General features: G+C 49.5%; 1 protein-coding gene and 1 pseudogene across 2 annotated transcripts in view; one reads left to right on the top strand and one right to left on the bottom strand.

Annotated features, from left to right (window-relative positions):
- Stk24 (serine/threonine kinase 24) overlaps positions 1-13,279 on the bottom strand; it is a 266,096-nt gene that overhangs the window by 205,526 nt on the left and 47,291 nt on the right. The window lies entirely within an intron of this gene.
- LOC130884773 (40S ribosomal protein S11-like) lies at positions 11,073-11,518 on the top strand (annotated as a pseudogene).

Genomic DNA, 13,279 nt, shown 5'->3' with positions numbered 1-13,279 from the left:
GCCTGTACTCTAGAACGAGGTCCATTCTTCCTTAGGACAAGGCTGCTCCCCTCAGAGACAACATGATAACTTCTGGACTATTTTGCAGAACCAAATCTGAGTTAAAGATCAACCAGACTTCTTAATCACACATCCTCCTTGCCCTTGGCCCCAGTTCTTCCTTCTTTTAAACCTAAAGCCCAGGACAGAACCCCAAAGGTTAACTTTGGGTCACTGGACCTCTTTATCTGGCATTTACTGTTACTTTCTTGTTCTGGTTCAGTGGGGGGCGGGGAGGCTGAGACTGGGCCCGCTGAGCAGAGCGAGCTGGGCCTTTCGCCCTAAAACTCCAGCTACACTAACCCACTCGCCCCCATACCCCAGAACATGGCTGTATTTGGAAACAGCATCTTTGAAAGGGGAGGATGAAGTAACAACGAGAATATCAGGATGGCAGTGATTCAGTCTGCATGGTGTCACTAGAAAAGTCCATGAGGACACAGCACAAAGTGCAGATCTCACAAGGACAGGAGGAGAAGCAAACAAACCTGCCGAGCCATGGTCCCCCACATCCAGCCTCCAGAACTGTGGTGGTCTGGGATTCCTTCTGTACATGTGTTGCTGTTGTTATGAATAAAGCTGTTTTGGCCAGTTGCTCAGCAGAGTAAAGCTATACAGAAATCCAAACAGAGACACACAGAGAGAGTAGGCGGGGTTGAGGAGATGCCATGTAGCCACCAAAGGAGAAGGATGTCAAGAATTACCAGTAGGCCACAGTGATACACAGATGAATAAAAATGGGCTAATTTATGATGTAAGAGCTAGCTAGGAACACGTCTGAGCCATGGCCAAACAGTGTTGTAATTACTAGTTTCTGTGTGATTATTTGGGTCTGGGCGACTGGGAAAGAAAACACGATCTCTGTTTACACCATGGGGTGATGTTTGTGGAACACGCCGACCATCCATTACTGGAAAGGGCTTGAGGTCAGATGTGTGTGGGATTTGTGGAGTAGGAGATCTTACAGAAGAGCCCCAGCCTGAACATTCTTCATCTAACGGTGTGCACACATCGCACACACACAATCTGACGGGGTTTTCATCGTAAGTTGGATGCGCCTGTATTCTGACTGACACTCATCAGAATTCTCTAAGCCAAACTGTGTAGGCGGCACTCTGTGGTGTCACCATACATTCCCGACTGTGAAGCACCTCCGATTTCCAATTTCGGCAATTAGGACTGCTATGTACTCTGATGTGGCAGCCCAGAAACTAAGGCGAGTATTAATCACTGATTATTCTGTGTTTGGGGGGGGGGGGGGGGAGCTCAGAAATGTTTGTGATAAGAAGGTGGGGTTATCACACACAGTTAAACAAGAGGCGGGGTTATCACACAGATTAAACAAGAAGGTGGGGTTATCACACAGATTAAACAAGGAGGTGGGGTTATCACACACAGTTAAACAAGGAGGCGGAGTTATCGCACACAAATAAACAGGGGATAAGGTTATTACATACTGATAAACAAACACTCTTAACCACTGAGCCACCTCCTACCTCTAAAGTTTGGCTCAGCTTGTTTTAGAATTGAGACTTTTGTCTGTTCCTCCAGATGCTTTTGGGTTTTTGAAAGAAAGGCCACCTTGCCTAGGAAGACCTCAAACTGTGTAGCTGGTGATGACCTTGAACTCCTGGGATTACATACAGTCTAGTACCGCCATACTTAACACATTGCCCAGGGACCACTAGGGCACTGAAAACCTAGCAGGGAGCCTCTGGGGAGTCTTAGACAAAGGGTCTTGTCCGGCCATCCATTCGGTATATTCATAACAGATGTCGTCCAGCCTCCAGTCTGAGCACGGCGCTGCACTGCGGGACACCCTAGAACTAAGCCTTCTCTTCAGCAGGCAACCACCGTATAATAGTTAATATTCGACTCCCTACTACACACCATGTCTCAGGAGCACAACAGTTTTGGAACAGAGAGCGTGCGGCACCACTGAGGTTTACATATGCAAAACATGAATGTGTTGGAATAAAAAGAACTACAAAGTTCATTAATATTTAAGTTATAGGTAATATCACCCTGAAAACAGCTGCATTTCTGTAAAATATTTAGCCTAAGTGGAGTTTTATTTCTATTCAGTCTTTTAGATAAAAACTCCAAGCAGAGCTGCCACATGTCTCCAGGGACCTTCTTCAATTCCACTAGCAGTGTGTTCAGGAGAGAAATAATTCTGGGCCCAGCCTCAGAGACAGCACAGTTTATAAACTCCTTGGCACTGAGCCTGCCCCATAACTGACGGTGAAGTAAGCATTCCCTCGTGATCCCAAAGCAAGATCCCCATGCTGCTGTTAAGTCCACCAGGAGCAAGAGACGGTCTCTGCTTTGTCTCCCGTCGCTGTGACGACATCACGGATTCCACAAGTCATTCTGATTTTCTCCAGGACGAGGGTAACTGCTTTCCTTTGAAATTTACTATGCAGAAAACAACCATGTCTGGACAACCATGGCAGCTGTGCCACACAATCTGGAATGCAGCTTATGCTGGAGAAGACTGACTGCCGCACGGGGAGGGCGGGGTCCCCTGGTCACCCACACAGAGAAGGGGCCCTGACTGCTGCACAGGGAGGGCGGGGGTCCCCTGGTCAGTTTTAAGCAGCTGAGTGCACAGCAACACAGGGGGAGCCAGCTCATCCTCCTCTCCAGGCCACACAGCCCATGTGCAAGAGAGAACCGCTCTGATGCTCACTGCAGGCACAGGATGTGTTCCTCTGGCGGCTGGGCTCCCATCTCTTGACTCCGCCCTTTGCTCTCCCTGATCTCCATTTAGCTTTCCCGCCTAGCCTTATTCAGCCTGGCTATAGGTAAATTCAGTTTTATTATAACCACTAAGAGGAATATATATTCACAGTCTACAGAAGGACTATGTGCATACAAGTGTCCTTGCACAACAGCAGACAGGTCAGAAAACAACAGACAAGAACTTGGCCTACTTAGCAGAAAGTGCTTCTGCCTCCTACACTATCTGGCTGGCCTTCTCCTTATCTCTGAGGCAGGGTGTCTCACTGAAGCTGGAGCTCAACTGGCCTAAGCTGACTGATGCTCAAGGACGCTCAAATATCCACCTCGCCCAGCACACAGCGCCGCCCAGCACACAGCCTCCGCATAGCCAGCTTCTCAGAGGTTAGCCCTCTGGACTCGGGTATCAATTAGATACTCTCTTAAGCTACTTCCTAAGAGAGAAGGGGACAAATGACCGTCAGTTTACTGCCACTGTTGTGGTTAAAGCCTGAACAAAAGAACAGAGGAGCAAATGATCAAAGCAAGCCCTGCCTATCAGAACCAGCCTGTACTGCTGTAAGGTGTGCCTGGGGACAGTGTGCCCTGCAGCCTCAAGAATCAAGGCAAGAGCAGTCTTGTGATGTGCTGGACTGCAGCACAAGGCAAACTCTCAACCTTGAAGACTGTGGCGCTGCGTGAGGTCACCGACTATGAGAGTGGCATCCTATGAGCTGGAATGGAGACACTGAGAACATGCTGATGAAGGTCAGCATGCAAACCCTGCGGAGTTCCCGTAGAGTGAGGGGGCCTACCGGAAGAGACCTGAGACCGGGGAAGAGTATTTGGTCAGCGCACCCCTCCAGCTGTCTCCCCTAGACGGGTATCCATTACCCGACACATCCTGTGAGCTCACTGAGAGGACAGGACTGGGAGAGAGGGAGAAGCCGCCAGGAATGCGAGAGGTCCTGTGGCTGTGGCCAGTTTCCCTTTTATCTCCATTGGGAGGCATTCCTAGCAGTTTCCCTGAAAGCAGCTACAAATAAGGACCTCGTATCCTCGGCCTGTTCACCCCGTAAAGTCTTTATTACTTTCCTTCACGCGCCATAACTGCACGTATTCATGGAGCAGTGTGGCATCTCAAGGCACTTCCAGTGCAAACTGGTGACACTGAGGTAACTGGTATTTCACCTCCCTCTGCATCACTCCCTCAGGTTGGGAAAAGGTTCAAAATCTTCTCCGCTAGCAATGCAGAAAACTCCAACTAACTGTGGCCAACCACAGTTTCCCCCCTACACTGAGACACCGGGAGTTTCTCCCCCACCCACCCTCACCTCTCCAAGCTCCAGCAGTCACTACTCTTCAGCCTGCCCTTAAGGTCTGCTCTGTGAAGCAGGTCCCTGTGGACTGATGTGTGCACCCAATGTTCGCAACCTCCTGTTTGCAGGCTCTACCCGTGTGGTCTGAGTTAAAGTGATCACCCTGTTCTCACCAATGCTTGGACGTAAGACCAGCTGGTTCACTGAGGCCTAGCTCATTTGCAAAGACTCAGCACTGGCTGGGCACGACGATTCGTACCTGCAGTGCCAGCTCTGGAGAGACTGAGGCAGAAAACCCGGGGTCCAAAATAAAGGTTTGTTTAAAAATAAAACGAAAGCAGGGTGAGGCAGACCAAATGTGAGGCTCCGCGAGCTGCTGCGGAAGCTGTCTCCCCAGGACCTGAGGCCAAGCGAGGTGCTGAACCTGTGAGCCTGCCAAGAGGTAATAGAGCCAGGGAAGGCAATAAGTAGGACCAGGTGGACGTGAGAGGTCACCCTGCCAGACCTAAGGGCAAAGGTCATGGCCACTCTGAAAGGGCTGAATCACATGACTCCCTAATTCCCAGCTAACTGCAGGGAAAGTGAGCCCCCGCACCCAAGGTCAGAGAAACCTCAGAAATGTCTGCACACAGATTCAACACAAGTCTGACGGAAAAGCTTCACAGTGACAGACACCCAGATGTCAGTCAGCGTTCACCTCCCGGGGTTTCTCAAGTGCTAGACTGCTCTACCTTCCCTGTGTAGAATACACACAAACCTCACAGCATCCCCACCCTGGAAACAACTATATTTTACCCTAAGAAAATTTCAGTAACTGTCTTAGTGTTTCGTGGCCCTTTGTCCTGTCAGCCACATTTTAAACCATTTTCCAGAGGTGGCTGGCAATAGGCACCTGTCACCCCAACATTTGAAAGCAAGGGGAACCTAGAGTTCAAGACCCTGTCTCCAATGGCAGACAAACCATACATTCAAGGAACCTCTTCAAACCACCACAAAGCTCCAAGAGCAAGCCATCTCGGAGAGTCGTGGGGAGACACAGTATTTGACATCCAGTCTCCCCATCGGCTCAAGTGCTCAGGCTAGAGACCACTTTAAGAGTGATCCAGAACCTGGACGTTGACATCTCCAGGGAGAAGGGAGTCACACATTAAATCCTTCAGGAATGCTGCACACCGAGCTTTCCTTAGAGCCTGGCAAGCTCTCGAGAACATGCTATCAAGCCTGCTAGCCCAGACACGCCAAACTTACTTCATCCGGCAGCACCTACTGCGTCTCCTCTGAAGCACTGTGGCTCCAAAGGCAGCCCAGAGCTTCTAGCCAGCGCCCACTCCAGGTCAGAGCCAGCTGCCTCCAGGAGACAGTGTCAGGTGCTGGGCCTAGCTCAGTACAAGGATGTACGTAAGCCACACGCCACGTCACCCCAGAAACTCCACAGGACAACACCCAGAGTGAGTCTGGACCGGGTCTTTCTCAAGAGTCCAGTCTGGGTTCAGACATGTGATCTTCCTGCCCATCCCCAGTCTCCAGAGTCTTGGAATACCACCAGCACCACCACATACCACGCACACACCGCGCGCACGCACCTAGACCTCTAAAGTTCATCCCGAGGTCCTCCAGTAGACCCCTTCCTCTCCGCACACAGTGACATCACATCAGATTCACCCACACAGTCTTCCTAAGACCAACCTGGTCAGTCACACCATGCTCCAACTCTGAAAGGAAGAGAGGACACTGCCGCTGTTAGATCCCGTCACTCACACCCCACGCGCTGTCAAACTCAAGTCTCTAACTCACCGAAGTGACTAGAAAGAGTTGCACTTTCAGGACCTGGGGATACGGCTAGCTGAACTCACTGTGGCCCTGATGCACTGAGCAGCTGCAGCCAGAGAACCTTGACTTCGCGCCTACAACACCACCCTGGGAAACTAGCGTTACCTCCCCACCCCCCACCCAGTAGAGTCAGTTCAGTTTCCTTTTCTTCTTTTTTGTTTTTGTTTTTCGAGACAAGGTCTCTCTGGCACAACAGTTCTGCCATCCTGGAACTCTCTCTGCAGACCAGGAAACTAGCCCTGACCTTTCCCCTCCTGCCCCAGATGTGACCTTTTGCTGTGCTCACCAAGCACAACTGACCGACCTTGCCCCCACTGACCGCCCTTGCCCCAACTAGTGTTCAGAGCCCAGATTGAGGTCGCCTGTCTTTGCTTCACTATACCTAAGAGGTTCTGGGAGAAAGGCCACTTCATGTTCTCTCTGCATGGTAGCCACATGTAACCCTGAGGCAGGGCCCGACAGCCATCTAAGGGTCAAGGGTCACAGAGGACTGCCTCAGCATCCAAACACAAGGACGTCGGACATCATGCACAGCTCTAACTACCAAGAGGGAGCTTGCTTCACACAGGAAATTCTCCTGGCAGTTTTCAGAAAGCAAATGCCTAGGACTGCCTGTGGGGAAGAGCACACCTTGAACACATTGGGAGCCCCCAGCTAAGTGCACGCCAGGAGCCTCGACTATAAGCCCAGCAGCAAAGTCGAGAGATCCTACTCACTGTCCACCTCACCAAGCTAAGAGCGGATTCCGCTGTGCACATCGTGACAAGTCCAGGCTAAAGACCCAGCAACTGTTGGCTCAGGAGGTAGCAGAAAGGGGCTACAATGTGCCCCACTGTCAACTGCCCTGCCAATGAACCAACTACAATTGCCTGACTACAAAGCGGAGGCACATTTGGCAAAAAACAGAACAAGTCATAACAAATCTTTTATAATATTAGGCCAAATAATAGAAAATTCGGTCCAATAGTAAATTCTTTTAATAACCTGGCATTCATGAGTGACAGATCAAAGCAGTCCACGTGGCACAGGGAAAGCAAGGGAAGGCCTGAAGAGGCTCCAGCACCCCTAGGAAACAAGCAAACAGCGTGGGACGCGCTGAGACCGTGCCAAAGCTAGGAGCCATCCTGGTCCTTCCACACCACAGGGCCTCACAAGGGCAAACCCTAACACGTGCACAGGTTTAACCCTCTGCGAGTGCTAAAATAAAGTCCCTTTTTCAGAAAGAACACAAGCTGTCCCAGTGACGGCCCCTAAGTATCCTCACCCCATCTCATCCCTCCCCAACGACTCCAACTGGCCATGGCCAGCATCCAGACCCGGCAACCACTGTACAGGGGATCGTACAGGCAGAACACCCACCCCACACAAAATGCCCATGTGGCCTCTTGTGTCACAGCGTAAATGAATGCAGACAGATTGTAAAAATATATACAGCTTTAATGGGGAAATAGACTTACAGAATCAGAGGTTCCTGTGGAGAAAGGAAAGCAGCAGGGGCGGGCGTCCGCAATCTTTATAAGTCTAAAATATCCTCAGGGGACCCCGCCCCCTGCTAGCAAGGTGATTGGCTGGGTCTCCCCTACACTCTTGCACTACTGGGCCAACGTCACACTCTCCCCCACCCTATCACAGAGGAAAGGGAGGTGAGAATACACTCTCTCGCTGGCCATACTTAAATTTCCAGAGTGTGATCTTTATATGTGCAACATTAAAGTTCTTTCCTATATTTTCTAAAAATTAGTCCTCTTTCAACTTGGAAATCAGGACTGTCTTATAATTACAGACAAAACTACCTTCTTCCAACATAACCTCAGTACAGGCGTCTCAGAGTTTCCACTGCTGTGAAGAGACATGGTGACCATTACAACATTAAAAAGAAAACATTTAATTGGGGTGGCTCGCTCACAGGTTCAGAGGGTCAGTCCATTATCATCATGGCGGGAAGCATGGCGTTCACAGGCAGACATGGTGCTGAGAGTTATACATCTTGATCCACAGGCAACAGGAAGTACACACTGAACATAGCTTGAGTGTAGAAGACCTCACAGCTCGGTGCTGAGAGTTATACATCTTGATCCACAGGCAACAGGAAGTACACACTGAACATAGCTTGAGTGTAGAAGACCTCACAGCCCACCCCACAGGGACACACTTCCTCCAACAAGGCCATACCCCTAACAGTGCTACTCTTTTGGGGGCCATTTTCTTTCAAACCAAGGGTCTGATCCACTGTCTTTCTGTGTGATGGGCAGCAGGCTCAGGTAGGGGTAACTACCACAGCGGTCACCCGGAACTCGGCAAGCTTCTCCCCTAGTCAAGACTGCTAGCCCAGGGGATTCTCAGCCCTACCCAACAAGCTGGAAGCTACAGAAACAGCTTCAGGCTCTCACATGTGTACAAAGTAGGGACTGAGACAGGTTTAGAATGCATGAGGAAGTGCAGGTCTCTCTGGGGCCTCGGGTCACGGGCCCACTGTCTACTGAGCTGCCATCCTTTTGGGGAGAGGAAGTCACAGATGGAACCAAAGCTCTTCCTTCCCAAGTCACATCCTCACCACACACTATCCATCGTCCCTAAAATCAAAGAAACCACCGCGCCTTCACACAGGAATGCTCATATCCCATTTCTTCACTGACAAACCTGTCAGCTCTGAACAGCAGCTCAACTTCCAGGGAGAAAAGCATTCTGGAATACAGACGCAGAACTGAGGGGACGAGGGGCAGGCAATGTCTTCATGCCCACTTTGGCACAGACAGAGGAGCCACAGCCCCATCTAAAGAGGAGCCACAGGGCTGGTAACTAAGTCTACAGAACTTGGCTTCTGAACAATTCAACAGAAGCTCCTTCCGCCTCACCACAGGGACTGAGAATATGCGCTCCACAGGCCACCTACATCCAAGTGCTGCCTACACTGGTCTGACTGGAAGCAAGAGGGAAGCGTCTAGAGATGCACACTGCAGAAAGCCCACTTCTGGACCAGGGTCACCCTTGCCACCAGCCCATTTCCCCTGACTGACAAGAAAAGTCATCAGGTCCAACTGAAGCCAAACATCAGAGAGCCGATCTGACAACGACTAAATAATTACGTCAGTACACCAAGCTGAGCACACAGTCCATGAACAGCCCAACGATTAAGAAATGAGTGAGTCAGAGGCAGGCGGATCTCTGTGAGTTCGAGGCCACAGAACTAGTCTGGTCTACAAGAGCTAGTTCCAGGACAGGAACCAAAAGCTACAGAGAAACCCTGTCTCGAAAATAAAAAAAATAAATAAATTAAAAAAAAAATGAGTGGGGTCACTCCCAACACCCCATCAGCTGCACGAGGGGCAGAACCTTCTCTGCACCACCTTTCCCTGTGGACAAGTGTCTTCAGGTGACTCCTGCAACCAGCAATATTAAGAACACTCTAGAACTTGGGTGTAGAAACAAACTTTAGGGCCACGAGTTCAAGGACAGACTGAATTACATGTGGCCCATAAGGCCCTGTCTCTAAATATAATACACACACACGAAGTTTTATTAAGATGTTTCATATATTCAGAGGGGATCACCTGCAGATAAATTTTATTTCTCTGAAGAACCAACTCTCAAACATACCAATAAAACTGGGTCCTGTAACTTTTAAAACGGCAAAACTCTGCTACACTTTTTAGAGATGACCAGAAAGTAAGTCCATCTCAGTCAAGAGCCAGCAGTCTCCATTGTCAGGAAAAAACCAAAACAACAACAAAAACAAAACCCACCATGTTTTGGGGGGCTACCCCTAGGGTGCAAGGATGAGAAGGCACTATGCAAGAGGTCAGCACACTCCCATCAAGGTAGCCGAGACCCATGCGTGGGTAACAAACAAGGCAGTGGCAACAAGCAAAAGTGCAAAAGTGCAGGACCACACACAGATTTCTGGCACTCGGGTGGTCCTATGCACTATGGGGGTGCAAGGCCATCCCAGACCTCCACTCACTAAAGCCAGCGGCACTAACAACAGAGCCATCTACAGAACTGGCTCTCAGACCCCAGTGAGGGAAGGCCGCCGAGTGGGCAGTGGGAATCAATGCATGGGACAGGGCCACAAGCTACACCCACGGTTCACGCACACCCTCCACACGGGCGAGCTGTGTCTTCCCCTGGCCCTTTAAACCTGGTGCAGTGACTCCAATCCCAAAATGTCAAATCATCTCTCGTGTACCAATATTAAAACAGTATCTTATTTCTTCCACTCCAGTAAAACATGGTGGGATTCTGTCTTTAGAAATAAGAGTAAGAAAGCCTGCGCTCTGATGAGACTTACTAGGTGTATATTTCTGTATCTGAACCAAGATGCGCACCTTAGTGAGTAGCCATCAGGATCCCTAACCGTGCTGGAACTGGGACAAATCCAGGGGTCGGCTCTCTGAAAAACAGCTAGAAGGTCCAAATGAAGGGAAATATCTGTCCAGTTCTAACAGGACCTAATGTTCCTCTGATTGTAACACAGTACAGGCAAGGCAGAAAGCCACAGTGTGTGCTATGGGTGTCTCCCTAGAGAGTGTCTTAGGGTTTGTATTGCTGTGATAAAACCATGACCAAAAGCAACTTTGTGTGTGTGGGGGGGGGGGGGGGGGGAGCTCATTTCATCTTATAGCTGGCAGTCCAGCATTCAGGGAAGTCAGGGCAGGAGCCTGGAAGCAGGGACTGAAGCAGAGGTATTGAAGGAGTCCTACTTACTGGCTTGCTCCTCATGGCTTCCTCAGCCTGCTTTCTTATAGCATCCAAGACCAATGGCACAGAGGTGGCACTGTCTGTCGTGAGCTGGACCCTCCCACACCAATCAAATGCCCAACTGCCATGGACCAATCCGACAGAGGCATTTCCTCAAACTGAAGTTACCTCTTCCAAAATGGCTCTACCATGTGCCAAGCTGACATAAGACTAGCCAGCACACAGGCTACACACAGAAGCTAAGTGCATTCTGTTGTACTAATTCGGAATATCTAAGGTCAAGAAAGTGGCGGTGTTCTATGCTGGAGGAGATAGTCCAGACCTGGACAGACACTCCATCACCGACACTGGCCACTCACACCAATGTCTTTCTGTCTCTTTCCTGGTTTCTCATTTCCTCTGGGGCAGGCAGTGAGGGAGGAAACCTGGGAGCTGGCTCACCTCTTTTCCTCTCCTGCCAGGAAGATGACGGGCATTCAGACCGAGCATGCTTACCAAAAGCAATCCTCAATCTTTCAAACCAAGAAGTGTGTTCCGCTGGAAGAAACTGGCAAGGAGAAACTCCCTCAGTACTACAAAAACATTGGTCTAGGCTCTATAAGACACCCAAGGAGGCCATGGAGGACAGCTATATAGAAAAAAAACTGTCCTTTCAATGATAACGTCTCCATCCGAGGTCGAACCCCATCTGGTGCCATAACCCAGACGAAGATACAGACAACCACTGTCATCGGCTGGGACTACCTTATATCCACAAGTACAATGGCTTTGAGAAGTACCACAAGAACATGTCTGTGCACCTGTTCCCATTTCAGAGATGTGCAGATCGAAACACTGTCACCATGGGAGCATGCAGGCCCCTGCGCTTTGATGTGCTCAAGGCCACCAAGGAGCAGTTTCAGAAGTTCTGAGAGGACTCTGGCCAACTTTCATAAATAAAGTTGTTTCTCAACTTTTTTTTTTTTTAAAGGAAGAATATGGCAGAGAAATGCCACTCTGAAGCGAGGTGTGGAATGCACCCAGCACACTGAACCTTCACCAGAATAGGTCCTTCCCAGAACTCCTCGGGGACCTTTTCAGTCTTAACTTCAGTGAATCTTGTGGGTAAAACACCCTAACAACTTTTAGGAACTGATTTTCAAAAAAGAAAATTAAAACCCTCACTGTAAACTCAGGATCTGAACCCAAAATGAGATAATGACCCCACGTGGGAAGTGTCCTTAGTAGTGACACTCTGAAAACACGGCCAGTGAACACGGCCAGTGAAGGGGACCAGGGTCTCACATATGACCTGCTTTAGAGCTGGGATGATGGCAGAGACCAGGGAAATGTTTCTAAAAGAGCCAGACAACCCACTTTAGCACACTAACAGTGAGCTCTTAGACATGAATTCTGAGTCATGTGGCTGAGATAAGCTCAACAGGCTCCCTGATCCTGCAGAAATCCTCTAGAAGTGGGCAGCTGAGAGGCCGCCTGTCAGTGGAGCACCTGCGGAGGATCGGAGCAGAGACCCTTAACACAGAGATCTGGTAGGATGGCCAACGCCCCCAAATACAGCAGCAGGATCCTCTGCACCCCAACCACACCGACCATCAACAACTCCACAGCAGCCCCTGATCCTGCCTCCGCCCACCCTGTCCACTAGTCCTTGTACACTGTGGTACAAAGGTCAGCACAGTGGCCCGGGGAGGAGGAGGCAGAGGCGGCTGGTTAATATCCGAGCTGATTTACTTTTCCCCAAATTAAATACCTGAACAGCAGGGAATTCTGCTGAAATGGTATGTCGTCACCTTTCAGACTTTCCCAGGCCTTACGTATTCACCTAAGGGGAGAGCTTGGATGCCGCGAGCTGTCTTTCCCCTTATGCTACTATGCTGCTTTGCCTGACTGGCCTAACAAAGAGCTGAATGGCCAACAGCTTGGCAGAAGGAAGGGTATATAGGGTTGGCAGGCAGAAAGAATGAATAGGAGAAGAAATCTGGGAGGAGAGGGAGAGAGGACATCAAGGGTACAGAGCCCAGAGGAAAGTGAGAACCCAGAGGCAAAGGTAGATGGGATAACTTAAGACAAGCTGGCTAGAAAGAAGCTAAGGCTGGACATTCGTAAGTAAGAATAAACCTGTGTATTTATCTGGGAGCTTGGTAGCAGCTCTGCTCACCTCCACCCCCCAAAAGAGAGTAAAAGAAACCAACTCCACAGGTCTTCTGTCTAGGGAATGTATTGCCCACAGTGGGGTGCGTCTTTCCATGTCAGTTATTCTAAGACCATCCCACTGAGCCCCTGTCTGCAGGCCAACCTGATGTAGAGGAGCCTCAGTGAGGATCTCTGGGGTGAACCATGTCAAGCTGACAATTAAAACCAACAGTCCCAATGACCATAATTTTAACCTTGGAAAAAAAAATATTCTACAGTTCTATGACTTGAGTACAGATTATCTGGTATACGAGAAGCCCTAGATTCAATCCCCAGGAAAAAGAAGAGAAGGGAGATTGGTTCACTCTAAGCAAAAATTCCACTTTTTCCTGACCCTAACTTCGGATAAGTATTTGCTAAAATATAAGCTAACTGGATTAGTAGTAAAGAATGGAAAAAAACAAAACAAAACAACCAAGGTTTTACAGCCACCCACAACCATCCAGCTGCAAATATCCAAATTCTGTAAGACTTTTCCA

This window comes from Chionomys nivalis, chromosome 12 (genome assembly GCF_950005125.1).
Source record: "Chionomys nivalis chromosome 12, mChiNiv1.1, whole genome shotgun sequence".
Classification (NCBI taxonomy): Eukaryota; Metazoa; Chordata; class Mammalia; order Rodentia; family Cricetidae; genus Chionomys; species Chionomys nivalis.
Note: the sequence above shows the minus strand (reverse complement) of the source record. Positions and strands in the feature narration are given on the sequence as shown.